This window comes from Taudactylus pleione, unplaced genomic scaffold, assembly GCF_031769625.1.
Source record: "Taudactylus pleione unplaced genomic scaffold, aTauple2 ptg000619l, whole genome shotgun sequence".
NCBI classification, from domain to species: Eukaryota; Metazoa; Chordata; class Amphibia; order Anura; family Myobatrachidae; genus Taudactylus; species Taudactylus pleione.
The window spans coordinates 684953-699084 of NW_028285021.1; the positions used below are offsets into that span (position 1 = coordinate 684953).

The following is a 14132-nucleotide window of genomic DNA, read 5'->3' on the forward strand; positions in this document are numbered from 1 at the left end:
TCAATTAAGAAATCTACATCAATGAACAATGCTTTTCATTAAAGACATACATAGAACACATTTAAGGAAAATCTACCATTACTGTTATAGTAGAAGTCATGTCATTGGCCAAATGTGTATGTTAAGATTTTTTGTCGTTTGTGATGGATCAACATGATGGTGTAGTAGTTCACAAATATAGGTTATGTCTAAAGTAAAATAAATGTTCTTTAAGCAAAGGCTCACTTGAAAGGGGACATGCTAACAAGCCTGTGATATTGATGAGAACACAACCAATAATGTATAAAGAATTGATTTAAAACAAGACAAGTGGTGTTAGAAAACCCTTCTTTATTTGTGCCAGAAAGACGAGGTGGCCGAGTGGTTAAGGCGATGGACTGTTGATCCATTGTGCTCTGCACGCATGGGTTCAAATCCCATCCTCGTCGGTTTGTAGTTGTTTGCTTGGAAATGGAATTTCTGCAAATAATGCTTCATAAGTGAAGCTAACACTCAAATGTCAAAAATAAATTAATTCAATTAAGAAATCTACTTCAATGAACAATGCTTTTCATTAAAGACATACATAGAACACATTTAAGGAAAATCTACCATTACTGTTATAGTAGAAGTCATGTCATTGGCCAGATCTGTAAGTTATGATTTTTTGTCATTTGTGATGGATCAACATGATGGTGTAGTAGTTCACAAATATAGGTTATGTTTAAAGTAAAATAAATGTTCTTTAAGCAAAAGCTCACTTGAAAGTGGACTTGCTAACAAGCCTGTGATATTGCTGAGAACACAACCAACAATGTATAAAGAAATGATTTAAAATATGACAAGTGGTGTCAGAAAACCCTTCGTTTTTGACTCAGAAAGACGAGGTGGGCGAGTGGTTAAGGCGATGGACTGCTAATCCATTGTGCTCTGCACACATGGTTTCAAATCCCATCCTCGTCGGATAGGAATTGTTTGCTTGGAAATGGAATTTTGCAAGTAATGCTTCATAAGTGAAGCTGACACTCAAATGTCAAAAATAAACTAATTCAATTAAGAAATCTTCTTCAATGAACAATGCCTTTCATTAAAGACATACATAGAACACATTTAATAAAAATCTACCATTACTGTAATAGTAATTGAATTAGTCATTGGCCAGATGTGTATGGTATGATTTTTTGTCGTTTGTGATGGATCATCATGATGGTGTAGTAGTTCACAAATATAGGTTACGTTTAAAGTAAAATAAATGTTCTTTAAGCAAAGGCTCACTTGAAAGTGGACTTGCTAACAAGCCTGTGATATTGATGAGAACACAACCAATAAAGTATAAAAAATTGATTTTAAACAAGACAAGTGGTGTCAGAAAACCCTTCTTTATATGTGCCAGAAAGACGAGGTGGCCGAGTGGTTAAGGCGATGGACTGCTAATACATTGTGCTCTGCACGCATGTGTTCAAATCCCTATATCGTCGGTTTGGAATTGTTTTCTTGGAAATGGAATTTTTGCAAATAATGCTTCATAAGTGAAGCTAACACTTAAATGTCAAAAATAAACTAATTCAATTAAGAAATCTACTTCAATGAACAATGCTTTTCATTAAAGACATACATAGCACACATTTAGTGAAAATCTACCATTACTGTTATAGTAGAAGTCATGTCATTGGCCAAATGTGTATGTTATGATTTTTTGTCGTTTGTGATGGATCAACAAGATGGTGTAGTAGTTCACAAATATAGTTTATGTCTAAAGTAAAATAAATGTTCTTTAAGCAAAGGCTCACTTGAAAGTGGACATGCTAACAAGCCTGTGATATTGATGAGAACACAACCAATAATGTATAAAGAATTGATTTAAAACAAGACAAGTGGTGTCAGAAAATCCTTCTTTATTTGTGCCAGAAAGATGAGTTGGCCGAGTGGTTAAGGCGATTGACTTCACTTCACTTCACTTTACTTATGAAGCATTATTTGTAAAAATTCCTTTTCCAAGCAAACAATTCCAAACCGACGAGGATTGGATTTGAACCCATGCGTGCAGAGAACAATCCATTGTGCTCTGCATTCATGGGTTCCAATCCCATCCTCATCGGTTTGGAATTGTTTGCTTGGAAATGGAATTTTTGCAAATAATGCTTCATAAGTGAAGCTGACACTCAAATGTCAAAAATAAACTAATTCAATTAAGAAATCTACTTCAATGAACAATGCTTTTCATTAAAGACATACATAGAACACATTTAGTGAAAATCTACCATTACTGTTATAGTAGAAGTCGTAGAAGTCATGTCATTTAGTGAAAATCTAAGCCAAATGTGTGTGTTATGATTTTTTGTCATTTGTGAAGGAACAACATGATGGTGTAGTAGTTCACAAATATAGGTTACTTTTAAAGTAAAATAAATGTTCTTTAAGCAAAGGCTCACTTGAAAGTGGACTTGCTAACAAGCCTGTGATATTGCTGAGAACACAACCAACAATGTATAAAGAAATGATTTAAAATATGACAAGTGGTGTCAGACAACTCATCTTTGTTTGTGCCAGAAAGACGAGGTGGCCGAGAGGTTGAGGCGATGGACTGCTAATCCATTGTGTTCTGCACGCATGGGTTCAAATCTTGTCGGTTTGGAATTTTTTCCTTGGAAATGGAATTTTGCAAATAATGCTTCATAAGTGAAGCTGACACTCAAATGTCAAAAATAAACTAATTCAATTAAGAAATCTACGTCAATGAACAATGCTTTTCATTAAAGACATCCATAGAACACATTTAAGGAAAATCTACCATTACTGTTATAGTAGAAGTCATGTCATTGGCCAAATGTGTATGTTATGATTTTTTGTCGTTTGTGATGGATCAACATGATGGTGTAGTAGTTCACAAATATAGGTTATGTCTAAAGTAAAATAAATGTTCTTTAAGCAAAGGCTCACTTGAAAGTGGACATGCTAACAAGCCTGTGATATTGATGAGAACACAACCATTAATGTATAAAGAATTGATTTAAAACAAGACAAGTGGTGTTAGAAAACCCTTCTTTATTTGTGCCAGAAAGACGAGGTGGCCGAGTGGTTAAGGCGATGGACTGTTGATCCATTGTGCTCTGCACGCATGGGTTCAAATCCCATCCTCGTCGGTTTGTAGTTGTTTGCTTGGAAATGGAATTTCTGCAAATAATGCTTCATAAGTGAAGCTAACACTCAAATGTCAAAAATAAATTAATTCAATTAAGAAATCTACTTCAATGAACAATGCTTTTCATTAAAGACATACATAGAACACATTTAAGGAAAATCTACCATTACTGTTATAGTAGAAGTCATGTCATTGGCCAGATCTGTAAGTTATGATTTTTTGTCATTTGTGATGGATCAACATGATGGTGTAGTAGTTCACAAATATAGGTTATGTTTAAAGTAAAATAAATGTTCTTTAAGCAAAAGCTCACTTGAAAGTGGACTTGCTAACAAGCCTGTGATATTGCTGAGAACACAACCAACAATGTATAAAGAAATGATTTAAAATATGACAAGTGGTGTCAGAAAACCCTTCGTTTTTGACTCAGAAAGACGAGGTGGGCGAGTGGTTAAGGCGATGGACTGCTAATCCATTGTGCTCTGCACACATGGTTTCAAATCCCATCCTCGTCGGATAGGAATTGTTTGCTTGGAAATGGAATTTTGCAAGTAATGCTTCATAAGTGAAGCTGACACTCAAATGTCAAAAATAAACTAATTCAATTAAGAAATCTTCTTCAATGAACAATGCCTTTCATTAAAGACATACATAGAACACATTTAATAAAAATCTACCATTACTGTAATAGTAATTGAATTAGTCATTGGCCAGATGTGTATGGTATGATTTTTTGTCGTTTGTGATGGATCATCATGATGGTGTAGTAGTTCACAAATATAGGTTACGTTTAAAGTAAAATAAATGTTCTTTAAGCAAAGGCTCACTTGAAAGTGGACTTGCTAACAAGCCTGTGATATTGATGAGAACACAACCAATAAAGTATAAAAAATTGATTTTAAACAAGACAAGTGGTGTCAGAAAACCCTTCTTTATATGTGCCAGAAAGACGAGGTGGCCGAGTGGTTAAGGCGATGGACTGCTAATACATTGTGCTCTGCACGCATGTGTTCAAATCCCTATATCGTCGGTTTGGAATTGTTTTCTTGGAAATGGAATTTTTGCAAATAATGCTTCATAAGTGAAGCTAACACTTAAATGTCAAAAATAAACTAATTCAATTAAGAAATCTACTTCAATGAACAATGCTTTTCATTAAAGACATACATAGCACACATTTAGTGAAAATCTACCATTACTGTTATAGTAGAAGTCATGTCATTGGCCAAATGTGTATGTTATGATTTTTTGTCGTTTGTGATGGATCAACAAGATGGTGTAGTAGTTCACAAATATAGTTTATGTCTAAAGTAAAATAAATGTTCTTTAAGCAAAGGCTCACTTGAAAGTGGACATGCTAACAAGCCTGTGATATTGATGAGAACACAACCAATAATGTATAAAGAATTGATTTAAAACAAGACAAGTGGTGTCAGAAAATCCTTCTTTATTTGTGCCAGAAAGATGAGTTGGCCGAGTGGTTAAGGCGATTGACTTCACTTCACTTCACTTTACTTATGAAGCATTATTTGTAAAAATTCCTTTTCCAAGCAAACAATTCCAAACCGACGAGGATTGGATTTGAACCCATGCGTGCAGAGAACAATCCATTGTGCTCTGCATTCATGGGTTCCAATCCCATCCTCATCGGTTTGGAATTGTTTGCTTGGAAATGGAATTTTTGCAAATAATGCTTCATAAGTGAAGCTGACACTCAAATGTCAAAAATAAACTAATTCAATTAAGAAATCTACTTCAATGAACAATGCTTTTCATTAAAGACATACATAGAACACATTTAGTGAAAATCTACCATTACTGTTATAGTAGAAGTCGTAGAAGTCATGTCATTTAGTGAAAATCTAAGCCAAATGTGTGTGTTATGATTTTTTGTCATTTGTGAAGGAACAACATGATGGTGTAGTAGTTCACAAATATAGGTTACTTTTAAAGTAAAATAAATGTTCTTTAAGCAAAGGCTCACTTGAAAGTGGACTTGCTAACAAGCCTGTGATATTGCTGAGAACACAACCAACAATGTATAAAGAAATGATTTAAAATATGACAAGTGGTGTCAGACAACTCATCTTTGTTTGTGCCAGAAAGACGAGGTGGCCGAGAGGTTGAGGCGATGGACTGCTAATCCATTGTGTTCTGCACGCATGGGTTCAAATCTTGTCGGTTTGGAATTTTTTCCTTGGAAATGGAATTTTGCAAATAATGCTTCATAAGTGAAGCTGACACTCAAATGTCAAAAATAAACTAATTCAATTAAGAAATCTACGTCAATGAACAATGCTTTTCATTAAAGACATCCATAGAACACATTTAAGGAAAATCTACCATTACTGTTATAGTAGAAGTCATGTCATTGGCCAAATGTGTATGTTATGATTTTTTGTCGTTTGTGATGGATCAACATGATGGTGTAGTAGTTCACAAATATAGGTTATGTCTAAAGTAAAATAAATGTTCTTTAAGCAAAGGCTCACTTGAAAGTGGACATGCTAACAAGCCTGTGATATTGATGAGAACACAACCATTAATGTATAAAGAATTGATTTAAAACAAGACAAGTGGTGTTAGAAAACCCTTCTTTATTTGTGCCAGAAAGACGAGGTGGCCGAGTGGTTAAGGCGATGCACTGCTGATCCATTGTGCTCTGCACGCATGGGTTCAAATCCCATCCTCGTCGGTTTGTAGTTGTTTGCTTGGAAATGGAATTTTTGCAAATAATGCTTCATAAGTGAAGCAGACACTCAAATGTCAAAAATAAACTAATTCAATTAAGAAATCTTCTTCAATGAACAATGCTTTTCATTAAAGACATACATAGAACACATTTAGTGAAAATCTACCATTACTGTTATAGTAGAAGTCATGTCATTGGCCAGATCTGTAAGTTATGATTTTTTGTCATTTGTGATGGATCAACATGATGGTGTAGTAGTTCACAAATATAGGTTATGTTGAAAGTAAAATAAATGTTCTTTAAGCAAAAGCTCACTTGAAAGTGGACTTGCTAACAAGCCTGTGATATTGCTGAGAACACAACCAACAATGTATAAAGAAATGATTTAAAATATGACAAGTGGTGTCAGAAAACCCTTCTTTTTTGAGTCAGAAAGACGAGGTGGCCGAGTGGTTAAGGCGATGGACTGCTAATCCATTGTGCTCTGCACACATGGGTTCAAATCCCATCCTCGTCGGATTGGAATTGTTTGCTTGGAAATGGAATTTTGCAAGTAATGCTTCATAAGTGAAGCTGACACTCAAATGTCAAAAATAAACTAATTCAATTAAGAAATCTTCTTCAATGAACAATGCCTTTCATTAAAGACATACATAGAACACATTTAATAAAAATCTACCATTACTGTAATAGTAATTGAATTAGTCATTGGCCAGATGTGTATGTTATGATTTTTTGTCGTTTGTGATGGATCATCATGATGGTGTAGTAGTTCACAAATATAGTTTACGTTTAAAGTAAAATAAATGTTCTTTAAGCAAAGGCTCACTTGAAAGTGGACTTGCTAACAAGCCTGTGATATTGATGAGAACACAACCAATAAAGTATAAAAAATTGATTTTAAACAAGACAAGTGGTGTCAGAAAACCCTTCTTTATATGTGCCAGAAAGAGGAGGTGGCCGAGTGGTTAAGGCGATGGACTGCTAATACATTGTGCTCTGCGCGCATGGGTTCAAATCCCTACATCGTCGGTTTGGAATTGTTTTCTTGGAAATGGAATTTTTGCAAATAATGCTTCATAAGTGAAGCTAACACTTAAATGTCAAAAATAAACTAATTCAATTAAGAAATCTACTTCAATGAACAATGCTTTTCATTAAAGACATACATAGCACACATTTAGTGAAAATCTACCATTACTGTTATAGTAGAAGTCATGTCATTGGCCAGATCTGTAAGTTATGATTTTTTGTCATTTGTGATGGATCAACATGATGGTGTAGTAGTTCACAAATATAGGTTATGTTTAAAGTAAAATAACTGTTCTTTAAGCAAAAGCTCACTTGAAAGTGGACTTGCTAACAAGCCTGTGAAATTGATTTAAAATATGACAAGTGGTGTCAGAAAACCCTTCTTTTTTGAGCCAGAAAGACGAGGTGGCCGAGAGGTTAAGGCGATGGACTGCTAGTCCATTGTGCTCTGCACGCATGGGTTCAAATCGCATCCTTGTCGGTTTGGAATTGTTTGCTTGGAAATGGAATTTTTGCAAATAATGCTTCATAAGTGAAGTGAAGTGAAGTGAAGTCGGACAGAGTGTTAAGACCTCGCTTGGCCAGTTCGCAGTCTGTGCTGTGGAAGAGGGGGAGATCCACTGTCCGGTGCATGGTCTGCACGGCCAGCCCGCTGCCCACGTTGGGGAGAAAGAACTCATCTACCCCTATAAGGCGGATTATATTCCACAAAGACTTGTAAGTGGAATTATTACAGGCTATGCTAGCCAACTGTGGGCTACAGAGTTAAAGAGGTGCGGACTATTGATCAGTACCCTCTCCAGACCTCACTGTGCAGACGCTGGCAGTAAATTAGGAGGAGGCTGCTTCCTATTGGCTTGACCTATTCTTTGGACAGTGACTAAAGAGTATCACCTGGAATATAACAGGAAAAGACCACAGAAACAACGTTGGAGAAATCTCATGTGGTAATATTTTATATAGTATATAAGCATGCTTAATTACTAACATTGGATTTCTAACAATCGCATTGGATTGAACGGAGATTACTAACCATTACTAATTGAAGGACACTAACTATTAACAACCATTAAAACACTGCGATTTATGTGGTTAAGAGATGGATATTTAATATGCTTATTGGATTGGTTTTAATAAGATCAATACATAAGTGGTAAATGTATATGTGTGCATGTTTAATATATGGCTCTTTCTGGATGTAAACAATATAAAGAATTATTTATTTATTAATTTAGTAATAAAAATATACACTTTTTAACAACTTTAAAAAGTTTAATAAATTATTTCTATTTATATTTGAGCAGCGTCTCTTATCATTATTATTAGCTTCCTGCTCTAACAGAGCAGGAAGCTCCCTACTGACATCACTGGTGATGTCAGTAGGGCCGCCTACAAATGGCAGGCGTTCCTTCAGGAATGCCTCCGTTTGTCCGGTCACTCCCCCCACCCCGTCTACAAAATGGGGCAAGCTGTCGATCAACATCAACAGCCACCCAGTTTGTAGCGAGCCCCAGAGCGAGTGAATTTGTCACTCGCTCCGGGGCTTGCGCGTGGGCAGTGGAATCTATGGATTCAGGGGTCTATTTACTAAGCTAATAGAAGAAATTGGCTGCGCTCAATTGATCACACTAGGATCTATGGGCCTGATTCAGAGCCGCTCGTAAGCGGCCGCTCGTTCGCTCCGAGCAATGTTTGCCCAACTGCGCATGCGTACGGATCGTAATACACATGCGCGAACCAGTCAGTGCGGCCGAAAATCGCGTGTTCGCAAAATAGCGAATGCCTGCTATTTTGAGTGACAGAATGAGGCGTATGTTGGTGGTAACAGGGGAAGGTACTTGAAAACGGGGAGTGGAGATCCGAACGCAGGCGTGCTTAAAGGTCAAAACTGGCGTTTTATGGGTGTGCATAATTAATACAGCAGCGTCATTGACCACGTCACTGGGTTATTTTATAGCCAGAACTGCTCGCAAAATTGTGGTAGCAAAAACCAACCCCAAGAATAGCGAGCAGTTCATACCCTGGTCGATGTACTCGATTAATCTAATAAATAGCGGACATGACGTTTGATGCGAACGGCCAGGGGGCGTATTTTTTCAAAAAACGACCGCAAGTTTTGTTTGCTCGTTCAGACATAGAGGTGTGAACAGACCGCAAAGAGCGAATGGTTGATTTGAATAGCCACCCCTATTTTCTGGACGAGCGAGCGCTAATTGCGTCCGGCTCTGAATCAGGCCCTATATGTTATGAACCACACTATAGTGTGAAGTAAAAAATATTTAATATAATATTATACTACAAGCACCTGCTCCCAAGTGATCACACGCCGAGCCGGCCGGCGGCTTTATCAGCAGCTATATACCACTTGGAACGGAGCACTTATCACGGAGAGCTCCCGTGGTGAAAGGGAGATATTCCGATATCCAGTGACAGACAACCATTGGGATATATACAGCCCTACAGAGATTCCTGATCTGCAGATCAGAGACTGTCACTTCCACCAGCATCGGGTGAGCTTATTCCGTGTTGCCATTAACAGCAACATTATATCCAATTGCTGCAATAGTTCATAACTTGCCACAGATACAGCGCATATATATTTCAAAGACACATTTTCTACTTTTTATTTTTTCTTTCTGGCAACAATCTAACCAGAAACACTGACTATATTCATTTAACTTGTTTTTTCTATACTAATTATATGTTGTGCATACGTATACATGTATAACTAGAAACATTGTTTTTACTCAGTTCATTTGTTTTTTCTTTTTCCTGATATTAATTATATGTTGTGTGTATGTATGTATGTATTTCCTGGTAGGAACATATATGTGTTCCACATAGGTCTTGAACATTTTTTATACTCATGTATAATATTATATTAAATATTTTTTACTTCACACTATAGTGTGGTTCATAACATATAGATCCTAGTGTGATCAATTGAGCACACCCAATTTCTTCTATTAGCTTTTGAAGTAATCACACAAATTCTTCTTTTTGGCAGCAGTCTCACACTTCAGATCATGTAAGAAGCGCTATTTTCTTCAGTTTTTTTCTCTGTCTATTTACTAAGCCTTGGATGGAGATAAAGTGAACGGAAATAAAGTACCAGCCAACCAGCTCCTGTCATTTTTCAAACACAGCCTGTGATATGGCAGTTAGGAGCTGATTGGCTGGTACTTTACCTTAGTTCACTTTATCTTTATCCAAGGCTTAGTGAATAGACCCCTTAATGTATTAACCCACTTCTTATAGAATCTAAGAGCTCGTTTCTTCACATCAGGCAGAGATGATTGTCTTTCAAAGTAAATGGTCTTTATTAGTAAGAGCTTGACTGTCTCTAGAAAAGGAGCTTTTTTGGTGGTCCAATTTAACAAGATCACCTTTTTAGCGATAGTGACTATTATAGTTAATATCGGTATTAAATGTTTTAGAGAGGTTAAAGGCTGTCAATTGCTAAAATCAGCGCAAATAAATGCCAACAGATCTAGCCGTAAATTGAGGTGGAAGGTCGAATTAATAAAGTTAAGAACTTTGTTCCAAATTGATTTAATTTTAGAGCAACTCCAAAAGTTATGAGAGAAAAGTGCTTTCTGCGCTCTGCATTTGGGGCATTGGCCTGTCCCTTTCATCACCATATGCGTAAGCTGGCCTTGGGTTATATAGTCTCTATGTATAGTACAAAAATGCACTTGCTGGAGATTGGCAGAAGGGAGATATTTCAAAGTTCCATTTTGGTTAATGATTCTGCAGAGTCATCTGGGAAATCTCTGGACAAAATATCATGTAACGGACTCCATAACTTAGCTTTGTCAACAATAATGAGATCCCAGTAGAGATATTTAGTTCTATATGAAATAGATATGACAAAAGATAATGACTGCAGAACATCATCACTTTTTAAAGAAATGGGAGGAGAAAAGGAGGTTATATAATGTCTGACTTGTACATATAGAAGTGCGAATTAGGCAACCCATAATTGCTTTTTAAAGTATGGAAAGAGAGAAAACCTCCAGGGTCAAAGATATCCTTATGTTACGATCTGCAGTTAGCAGACCTATTGCTTGGACTTCCAGCCTTTGTTGCTACTGAGGCACTGCTCTCTGGACACAGCCCAGGTGCACAGTAATCTGTCATTAAGGGAAAGTTGCTTGGATTGGATTCTGAGCCTGATGTTGGCCCAGTGTGCATGCGCACGACGGAGCCGGCTCCATCGTGCGCATGCGCGAGACCCAGATAGCGACGGGCACACCCCTTTGGTGGGCGAGTGACAGCACGCCCCCTTTGGTGGGCGTGCAGGGGGCGTGGCTGCCCAGACGGAGGCGTTCCCAAGGGAACGCCTACCGTCTGGGGCCGGCCCCACTGAAATCACAAGTGATGTCAGTGGGAGTGCTTTCGGCTCTGTTTGAGCCGAAAGCACTCTAGGGCTTGCGGCAACGAGACCCTACCACAAGGGTCTCGTCGCAAGCCCGATGATCGTGATGGTCTTGACCATCGCGACCATCTTCCTGGCCGCTCGCTATAGCTGTGGGTGGTCACCCACAGCTATACGAGTGGCCAGGAGGCCGCTCTAAAAATCTAGAAGGACGGCCCTGATTCAGAGCGAGCGCTCTGTCAGAGCGTCCGGCTCTGAATCAGGGCCTCTGTCTCTGTTAAATTTCACCCAGCCCAGCAATCCATGCCGGTGATAGAAGTTTGTTCGTACTTCCGGTTCCTGTCTCCTGCATATCAGTCGAGTACCTGTGTCAGTCTTGCTGTGTTTCATGTGAGCCGTTTATTCCATCCAGGCGGCTCCACCTGCATCTCGTCCATACGTGCTGCTTGTACCATCTGGGCAGCACGGAGCACTTCCTACCCCAGAAGCATCTGTCATCATCCGGTGAATTGTGTCAGCTCAGCAGCACCAGTCACAGTTTAGCCTTCCAGGTACGCAACCTAGTACCCCGTCGCCAGTGTCATCCCGGCGGTGCTAGTAGCAGCTCTGCATTCCAGGTGCACAACTTAGCACACCGTAGCCAGTGTCATCCCGGTGGTGCTGGTAGCAGCTCTGCGTTACAGGTTCGCAATCCAGCACACCGTCGCCAGTGTCATCCCGGCCGCGTTGGTAGCAACTCTGCGTTCCAGGTGCGCGACCTAGGACACCGTCGCCGGCGTCATCCCGGCGGCACTGGTAGCAGCTCTGCGTTCCAGGTGCACTATTAAACACACCATAGCCAGTGTCATCCCAGCGGCACTGGTAGCAGCCACCAAGCCTGCTCCAACAGCCCCAAGGCTGCTTCACATCACCAGTCCCTTGGCCATGACTATATAGGCCACAACCAGCCCTCAAGGCTGCTTCACATCACCAGTCCCTTGGCCACAACTATAAAGGCCACAACCAGCCCTCAAGGCTGCTTCTCAATCACCAGTCCCTTGGCCACGACTATAAAGGCCACAACCAGCCCTCAAGGCTGCTCCTACTGCCCACAGGCGGCATCTCATATTCTATACTTAGCCCCAACTTGTCAATTGGCAGCAGTTCTCTTACAACTCTTACCTGATTAACCGTCCAACCCATAACACCTTAATCGCTTTCCTCCTCCATTCCTTATACTTAGCATTGTCAAGCGCTGGGGAAAACAAGGATTTTAGCACAGAGGAATGTCTTTAGATGAGGTATGGTCACTAGAGAGAATCTTATGCATCCTGACTCAAGAGAGATATGTGTCTCTAAATAATAAGTTGGATTTTGCTAAAGTCGGTATACATTTCTGAGGGGTACGTAATAAAGCACCCAAAGACAAAGGGGAAACCAGGGACTCCTCTAAATGTTTGTATATGTGGAACGCAATAATATCCAATCAGATATGTAGCAAATAAATACTGCATGCATAAAAATCTAATATTAGGAATAGCTAGCCCACCTTCACTTCACTTTAGATATAGTTTTGACATACGAAATCCAGGCTTTTGTCCCCGACCATAAGAATTTTGAGAATACTGTACCTTAACACAATGAGTTATATCTCATTAGATTAGATAAACAGTGGTTTCATCTGTATCATATAGGAAATATTTAGGAATATGATGCTTTTTAATACAGCCACTGTGGCCATCAGAGAAAGAGGAATGTTAGTCTAATACTCTAATTGTTTAGTAATACGTAATAGAGGAGAGAAGTTAGATTTATATAAATCAGCTAAATTAGGTGGAATAAATGTCCCTAAATATTTTAAAGGCGAAGAAAGAAATTTAAACTGACTCAACAGTTGGATAAGTGATTGTGAGCGATGAGCTCCATCTAGTGGTGGAATTTCAGATTTCTCTGAATTAATCATCCTAAAACTGCTTAAAATATAGAAATAATGTGAAGGAGGCTTGAAATAGAAGAACTTAGGTCTGAGACAAAGAGGAGCGTGTCATCAGCAAAAAGTGCTAGCTTTACTTCCTCCGTATTGATCTGAATCCCTTTAAACTCTGTGTTAGAGCGTAGAGCAGATGGTAATGGTTCAATGGCTAGTGTGAATAAAAAAGGGATATCCCTGTCTGATCTTTCTATGAATATTTATTAGTGAGGAAAGATATGCATTGCACACGATTTGTGATTGGGGAGAGGTATATAACGCCCTTATGATAGCTATGAATCATCTGGAAGGCCAAAGCAAGAGAGACTTGAACAAATGATCCAAAGAGACCATATAAAAGGCCTTCTCAGCATCCAATGCCATCAAGACCAGAGTATTAGACTTTAGTTGATTCCACCCACTGTGCTGCAGCTAGAAGTTTTCTAATATTACATGTAGAATGGTGACCCCAAATAAATCCAGTTTTATCTTTATAAATGATAGAAGGTAAAAGCAATTTAAGGCAGTCTGCCAAAAGCTTAGTAAAAATTTTATAAATCGACATTTAATAGCGATATAGGCCTCTAGGAGCAAGGTAGCTCCAAATCTCTCCCCAGCTTTGGCTGAACTCCAGTCAGAGCTGAGTTAAAGAATGGTGGAATTTTTACGGTTTTCAAGAATATAATTAAAGACACTGGTGAGGGTTTCACAGATCTGATTGGATAATATCTTATAAAAATCTCCCATGAAATCATTGGGGCCAGGGGCCTTAGGGAACTTCATATGTTTAAAACATGTTTGAACTTCTCATTGAGTTTTTATGACCAATAAGAAGAAGTCAGCCAGAATGGTATCGAGAGTAGGTAAATGAGTCGTGCTCCAAAATGATAATGCAGCAGCCTCATCTGATTTTGGTTTAGAATATATGGACTCATAGAAGATTTTCAAAACTTAAGTAGCC

General features: G+C 38.6%; 3 non-coding genes across 3 annotated transcripts; all 3 read left to right on the forward strand.

The window, feature by feature from the left end:
* Positions 1 to 346: 346 nt before the first annotated feature.
* TRNAN-GUU (transfer RNA asparagine (anticodon GUU)) lies at positions 347 to 428 on the forward strand. The gene has a single exon. It is a non-coding gene; the product is annotated as a tRNA-Asn (tRNA).
* Positions 429 to 3040: 2612 nt separating this feature from the next.
* Positions 3041 to 3122, forward strand: TRNAN-GUU (transfer RNA asparagine (anticodon GUU)). Its single transcript has one exon. It is a non-coding gene; the product is annotated as a tRNA-Asn (tRNA).
* A 3126-nt stretch (positions 3123 to 6248) lies between these two features.
* TRNAS-GCU (transfer RNA serine (anticodon GCU)) lies at positions 6249 to 6330 on the forward strand. The gene has a single exon. It is a non-coding gene; the product is annotated as a tRNA-Ser (tRNA).
* The last annotated feature ends 7802 nt before the right edge of the window (positions 6331 to 14132 follow it).